We start from the raw sequence: 7,667 nt of genomic DNA on the forward strand, positions 1-7,667 counted from the left end.
CTAAGAGTAGTATCCAAAATCAAATTTCTCCCCATCATGTCTTGTATTATATTTTGTATTATGGACACTTTTGAATGTATACAAGATCCAGGATAATGATTCACTGACTGGTGTTCATAGATTAAGTATCAACCTTTGCCAATCTTAGTTATTTTGCACCCAGCTCCATTTTTCTTTTGGAGTCTTTGAAAGCAAATCTCAGAAAGCATGATAGTTTCTATGTCAAATAAGATTCTGAAAATATGCATTTTAAAGGAATCTGTAAGAAAAACAAAGGAAATGTCTTGCCGGCAAGACAGGATTGAAAGTCCAGGCAGAGGGATGGAATGTCCCATCTCTGGCTGTTTGCTTAAGACAGCTCCAGGGAGGGAAAGAGCTGATGGCCTAGCTGGGAGAAAGCTGCTATTTTTCAGCTTTCTGTCCCTTGCTCTCATTTAACCACAGGTATTGTAAAAAGGAGTTTTGCATTTCATGGCAGAGGAGCCCAGGTTTACTTGGGAACAAGGTCCAGCTGGAAGGGACTGCCTGAGAATGGCTGGAAGCCTGGTGAGGGGCAGCAGATCCCTGGCTCTGGAGAAGGTTCTTTCTTGTTATCAGTTGTAAACAGATAAGATTGTAGCCAACCCATCCACCAGACCTCCAGTAGAACTTCTGACTCATTTTGAGCTAACACAAAGTGTGTGGGAATTGGGACACCCTGTCCCAGGATTGAAGACCACCCCACCCTCTGGGTCTAGGTGGAACCTTGCAGCCCACTGAGAACAAATCTCTTGCTGCATGGCACCACTTCTGAAGGAATGTCTGTGACCAGAAAAGTCAACAATATAAGCTCAGAGCTACATTAAAATCATCACTGAAGCAGGCTAGACATTGTCAAGATGGGTCATCTATTAAGAAAGGAAATTTGGGATACTATCTTTGGGGTGATCTGTGGTCACGTTTTGAGGGCAGCTGACCCACAGCCTGTGCGTCCTGGACCACCTCCCATGGAAGCCTGAGCTGGCCATGTAGCTTTCTCCCTTTGTCTCATAACCATGTCCACCAACAAGAATGCTAATTCACCAGCTGCCTGCCTTAAGAACAAGGGGAAAGCCAGTATAGAAATGAGGTGGCATCGAATAGAAGTTAATGTGGAGCTGAGGAAAGCTAAGAAGGATGATCAGATGCTGAAAAGGAGAAATGTAAGCTCATGTCCCCATGATGCTACCTCTACACTGCAGGAAAACCACAACAACCAGCACACTATAAACTGGTGTGCTGATGACACTAACAAAGTCATAAATAGCAACAATTTGAAAAACCAGTTCCAGGCTACTCAAGCTGCTAGGAAACTGCTTTCTAGGAAAAGGCAGCCCCCCATAGACAACATAATCCAGGTGGGTTGGAATCCAAAATTTGTGTCCTTCTTGGGAAGAACTGATTGTAGTCCCATTCAGTTTGAATCTGCTTGGGCTCTCACTGACATTGCTTCCGGGACATCAGAACAGACCAAGGCTGTGGTAGATGAAGGTGCTATCCCAGCATTCATTTCTCAGCATCTTCCCATGCCCCCATCAGTGAACAAGCTGTATGGGCTCTAGGAAATATTGCAAGTGTGGTTCAGTTTTTCAAGACTTGGTTATCAAGTATGGTGCAGTTGATCCGCTTTTGGCTCTCCTTGCAGTTCCTGATGTCATTGTTAGCATGTGATTAATTATGTAACCTTATTTGGACACTTACTTGATAAACCTTTGTCGCAACAAGAATCCTGCACCCCCCGCATGATGATCAAGAAGTCTTGGCAGATACCTACTGGGCCATTTTCTATCTTACTGATGGTCCAAAAGAATGGATTGAAATGGTTGTGAAAACAGGAGTTGTGCCCCAGCTTGTGAAGCTTCTAGGAGTTACTGAATTGCCCATTGTGACTCCTGTGCTAAGAACCATAGGAAATATTGTCACTGGACAGATGAACAGACTTAGGTTCTAATGGATGCAGAAGCACTTGCTGTTTTCCCCAGCTTGCTAACAAGCCCCAAAACTAATATTCAGAAGGAAGCCACGTGGACAATGTCAAACATCACACTTGGCCGCCAGGACCAGATACAGCAAATTGTGAATCATGGACTAGTCCCATTCCTCATTGGTGTTGTCTCTAAGGCAGACTTTAAGACACAAAAGGAAGCTGTCTGGGCTATGACCAACTATACAAGTGGTGGAACAGTTGAACAGATTGTACACCTCATTCACTGTGGCATAATAGAACTACTGATGAACGTTTTAACTGAAAAGGATACCAAAATTATTCTGGATGCCATTTCAAACATCTTTCAGGCGGCTGAGAAACTAGGTGAAATGGAGAAACTTAGTATAATGATTGAAGAATGTGTAGATTTGGACAAAATTGAGGCTCTACAAAACCATGAAAATGAGTCTGTGTACAAAGCTTCATTAAACTTGATTGAGAAGTATTTCTCTGTAGAGGAAGAGGAAGATCAGAATGTTGTGCCAGAAACTACCTCTGAAGGGTATATGTTCCAGGTTCAGGATAGCACTCCAGGGACCCTTAATTTTAAGATTGTACAGCTGAGGTAGAAAGTTGTTTGTTGTGTACTCCGTTTGGTAGAAATTTGTCTTATTTTTTCTCTACTAAGAACTCTTTTTAAATGTGTTTTGTTATTGTAGCACTTTTTACAACAAAGCTCTACTTGACCAGTTCGAAACTGTATGAACTATATGGAGCTCCTCCTCTCAGTGGGTTTCTTATTTCTATGTGGAATCTCCTATCTTGAAATGTCCTGTAAGTTAAGATTAAATTCCACCCTCTTCTTTAAAAGAAAGAAAGAAAGATAGATTTGGTTAAATATATTGAAAAATATCCTAGCCAAAAAAAAAGATGGCAGATACACAGACATACTGAGCTGATGAGTGGCTGAAGCAAGAACTGCCAGCATCACTTGTTGGTTTTAAATTACAGAGTGATTGGGCAGACACACACCATAGTCACTATTTTGGGTATAACCTGCCTCAGAGATTGAAGTAAATTCTCTTTCTTGCACCGACAGAGCTGAACTTGATTGGGCATTTGGAAGCAGTCACCAAAAGGAAGTAGAAGACCCATAGCAATGATCCATGAACAAAACTTCTCTGCTACTCCTAGATACCCATTCTCCTGCTGACTGCACAGCTTCTGCAGCAGAGTTTACTCTACAGATGAGAATGGTCATTAGGAGGGAGCACTGGGAGGTCACTTGGCTCAGAAGTCTCCCAGAGGAGCAAGGTCTGGTAAGCAAAGCCAGTGGTCATCACCATTGCAAAGGCTGCTGATGTTTGCACAAACCAACGTAGAGAAACTCAGAGAAAACTCTGCAGGCCAAGGTCTGGGATACCACATGGGAAAGGGGAGCCTTGGTTTGCTCTCTCATTCCTGAAAACACTTCCTGCCTCCCTGGAGGCGGGCCCTTGAGGATGGGCCAGGTGATGGGCAGTACATCTTTCTTCTGAAGATGTACCCAGCCTTTTGAATTTCCTGGGTAACCTTCCTTTCTCTTTTTGTTTACTCTGCTGATGGTGCTCTGTGGGAGCAATTAGTAGCCACCACTTGGGCAAAGAAATGTCAGAGGCTGACATTCACAGGTGGTGAGGGGGAAGGGCAGGAAATGAGAGACAGGGAGGAAGGCAAAGGCCTCATCTCATGAAAAGAGATGAGAGCTGACCAGCAAGTGTGTGACCCAGAGAAGGAACATATTAGAGAGAAACGTAATTTTCTCACCTGCTCCTCAGAACCATAACACTGGGGTAGCAAACTTTTGTTTCTTATGATTTACCTAATAGAGACAAGAGAGAAGAGGCACAATGAGATGAGGACACAGACTAAGGACCACAGAGGACCTGAGTCCACCAAGTTCTCAAATAGGATGTGAGGAATATCCAGAGGGACCACCATGCCCAGTTCTAGGGAACACGAGTCACACACATAAAAGGTGAAACAAGCCCCTGGTATATAGAGTCTAAAGAACTCTCAATCTTTAGAATGTTCTAGAGCAGCATGGAGCACTAAACTTGATAATACACCCCCCCCCCCAAGTCTGTGGATGTTTTTCCAAAGGCTGCTGAAGTTTGTCTTAGAAGGGAACAGAAATTAGAACACATGGTAAGGAGTTACTGAATAATAGAGAAAATAGAAAGGTTATGGATGTCAAGCTCAAGTAGGAGAAGGATGGTATCTGGGGTGGGGGTGGGGGACAGTGGCCTGACTCAGAAACCCAAGAGGGGGTGTATAGAGGATGGGATACATAATTAAGTGTAATTGAGGCACAGTGACTCTCCTAGACCTGTGATTTCTAAGTTGGATATGCCTGATGCCCAGGAGAGAGACAGAGCTATAGATCCAGACCTAACAGCCTCTTGGTAACTTTACCTGGTAATGAATCCAAGGGGGCACTACAAAAGGAATTGGGGGGCCCATCTTAGGGCTTTGGCCTAAAAGTAAACTCAGGACCATATAAGCAGCTTTCATTATGGCAAAGCAGATAGCAGTGAAACTGATATGTGAGTTTAGAATCAAATGAGGCTCCCTAGTGAAATAACCCAAGTCAGAGATGAAAGGTTTCCAGGATAACTTTTTTAGTTATACCACATTTTTCAGCCCAGATAAACTTCTCTCCACTTCAAGTTCTTCAACTTTGCATGCCACTCTGGTTGTAATGAATCCAAAAGATCTGACACATTTTTGGATTTTTCTAAAAACTGAACTTTATAAGCTGAAATAAACTGCCAGGGTTCTATTCAAATCCATTTAATCAAGACAGTACTACTGGGACAGTAAGATATAATCAGCTGGCAGAACATGTCAGGTAGATACACAGTGGAACACCTCTCATATTGAATTCACATAGCTTACCTCTCCACACAGGGAAGTACTGGTCTATAGCTTACAAGGCAGGGATGGGAATAGAGGAGACAATGGTTTGCAAGTATGTAGGTTGGATATGACTTGCAAAGATGATCTTTATTGTTGTCCATTGTTTTTAGTTTTCTTTCAAAAGAGATTTCTTGTCCATAATGAAGAGTCTGTTCAAGAAGCTTTCCATGAAGAATTCAACTGCATTTATTAGAATGAATTTACTGAAGTTATCATCCTTTTGCTTCTTAATGTACTTTATGAGCCTCTAGTCCCTAAGAAATACTTAACCTCAATGCAAACCTCTAAATGGACAATCATAGACTCACAAAAATAATGTCAGCAACCATATATAATAGGGAAAATCAAAAGATAACAAAATGAATACAAACAATAAAGTATATTGAAAAAAGAGAATTAATTTTTTAATTAATTTATTTATTTTCAGAAAAAACAGGAATTAATTTTTTTTTAAGTAAACTTTATTTTTTGGGGAGGTAGGCTCCATGCCTAAAGCAGGATTTGAACTCACAACTCTAAGATCAAAACCTGAGGTAAGATCAGAATTCAGACAGTTAACCAACTGAGCCACTCGGATCCCCCACCCTTTTTCTTAGGTATTAAGTAAACTCACTCTCTCTTTCTCTCTCTCTCTCTCTCTCTCTCTTTTTTTTTTTTTTTTTTTTTTTTTTTTAAGGAAACTCTACACCTACCATGGGGCTGAGCTCAGGACCCCAAGATCAAGGGTCACATGCTCTACAGACTGAGCCAACCAAGTCCCCTTAATAGTACTACGTTTATTGAGTAGTTAAACCAAGAGGAAAAATGCAAATCTTATAATCCATATGAGAAGGGAGGTGGCTTTTATTGTATATAATGAATCTAATCCAACTTCTCAATATATTTGAGAAATTCTCAATATATTCTAATCCAACAGCTCAATATATTTGGTGCCAACAGTGATAAGACTCCATATCCTCTAAATCCTTGGGTCACACATAGTGCAACACAGCTTTCCCTTACTTGTATTTCCATAAACCTGGTCACCACCCAGCACATACAAGCACTGTCCTCATGTTCAGAAGCACAACGTCCTAAGTTCACATTGGGCAATGGCAGTCTAACCAATCCAAATCCCTTTAGTGGATTTTCTTGAACAACAATAAGGCAAAACTCTAACTATGCAAGGTATCACTATTAGGATAAAGGTAGCTGCTGGTACTGCAGCTGCTGTTTCCACAGACTCGTGAGGCTGTTTTTTGCATTTACTTTTGCACCTGCATTTACTTTTGCAGCCAATATACTGGGGAGGGGTGGGACATCAGTGTCCCATGTCTTCCAGGAGGACAGGATGATACTGTAAAAGGGAGGTAGATGGAAGGACTGTCTGCCTGCACTATTGTCACAGCGCTGCTATGGACTTACTGATTGAGCACCATGCTTTGCCCTCTGTGTATGTAATTCTGGGTAAGGACACAAAATTATTGCCCATACATGACCACTGTCTCTTTGCATACTACAATGAAGGACCTTTTATTTGAAGTCTAAAAATAGGCCCAACTGACTACAATTTAAGCATAACTTTAGAATGAATTAAAAGCTTACTTTTCAGGATGCCTGGGTGGCTCAGTTGGTTGGGCAGCTGCCTTCAGCTCGGGTCATGATCCCGGCGTCCTGGGATCGAGTCCCACGTCGGGCTCCTTGCTGAGCAGGGAGCCTGCTTCTCCCTCTGCCTCTGCCTGCCATTCTGTCTGCCTGTGCTCAATCTCTCCCCCCCTCTCTCTCTATAAATAAATAAAATCTTAAAAAAAAAAAAAAAAAAAAAAGCTTACTTTTCTCCAGGATGTGTTCCATTCCCCTGAAGACAAAAGGACTATTTTCAGGCCCCTGCAACTCTGGCATAACAGACAATACCACTTCCAGTGAAAAGGTGGTTTTATAAAAACACAGGGACAGGACCCACAGGCAGAAAGAGCTGCACTGGGGTCATGAGGATTGGCCCATTATATACTTTTGGGTTGGGAGGGGGTTAGGGATAGGGAAAGTCTCTAAGGAATTTTGGAAGTAAGTTTTCCAAGGCCTTTGGGGGACTACATATTGTTGGGAAAAGGTCATTTATTACCATCTAATAAAACCTTAGTAATGAGACCCTTTAGATGTATATGGGTAGGCCATATGCTTGGGAGGTGATTATCAGCACATATCTTGGGGGATTTAGAGATAAGGGAAGTTTCCAAAGGAATTTTTCTATGTTAAAGTCAACCTATAGGATCTGGGAGGTGGGAGTGGTTTGGGGCTAGAATTGCCTTTCACCCGTAGCAAAGTATTAACATCAAGGCAGTTGAGTCCCTAGAGGAAAGTTACTCTGCCTGTTTCAAGGACTTATCAGTGGGTGTAGGTAGTACAGAAATTGAATAATTTTTCTTCTGCCTTTGTTTCCCACATCAGAACTGGCTCCCTAGGTTGTTTTGCTTTTAGATATCATAGGGTCTCTCAGGGCTGGGAGAAGCTATGAAGGACAGTGCTGTGCTCTCTAATAGAGGCTGCTTCTGAACATGTGGGAGACTCCTCCCACAGGCTAGGAGGTAGAGTTTTTGACCCTATGAGATTTGTACTCCAGGAGAGCTCCTGTTTCCCTCCATCACAGACTTCATAGAGGAATCCATCCTTCATGCAGCATTTACAAACGCCTCTTTGGTGACAGCCTGGCCCTGGCTGCATGGCAAGCAAACCCCAGGTCCTTCAACCATAAAGCTTCCAGTGGAGGCCTGAGGATGTTGAGTTG

The 7,667-nt window shown here is 42.4% G+C and overlaps 1 pseudogene; it reads left to right on the top strand.

Moving 5' to 3' along the window:
• Positions 1-1,034: 1,034 nt before the first annotated feature.
• LOC116567351 lies at positions 1,035-2,574 on the top strand (annotated as a pseudogene).
• The last annotated feature ends 5,093 nt before the right edge of the window (positions 2,575-7,667 follow it).

This window comes from Mustela erminea, chromosome 10, assembly GCF_009829155.1.
Source record: "Mustela erminea isolate mMusErm1 chromosome 10, mMusErm1.Pri, whole genome shotgun sequence".
Classification (NCBI taxonomy): domain Eukaryota; kingdom Metazoa; phylum Chordata; class Mammalia; order Carnivora; family Mustelidae; genus Mustela; species Mustela erminea.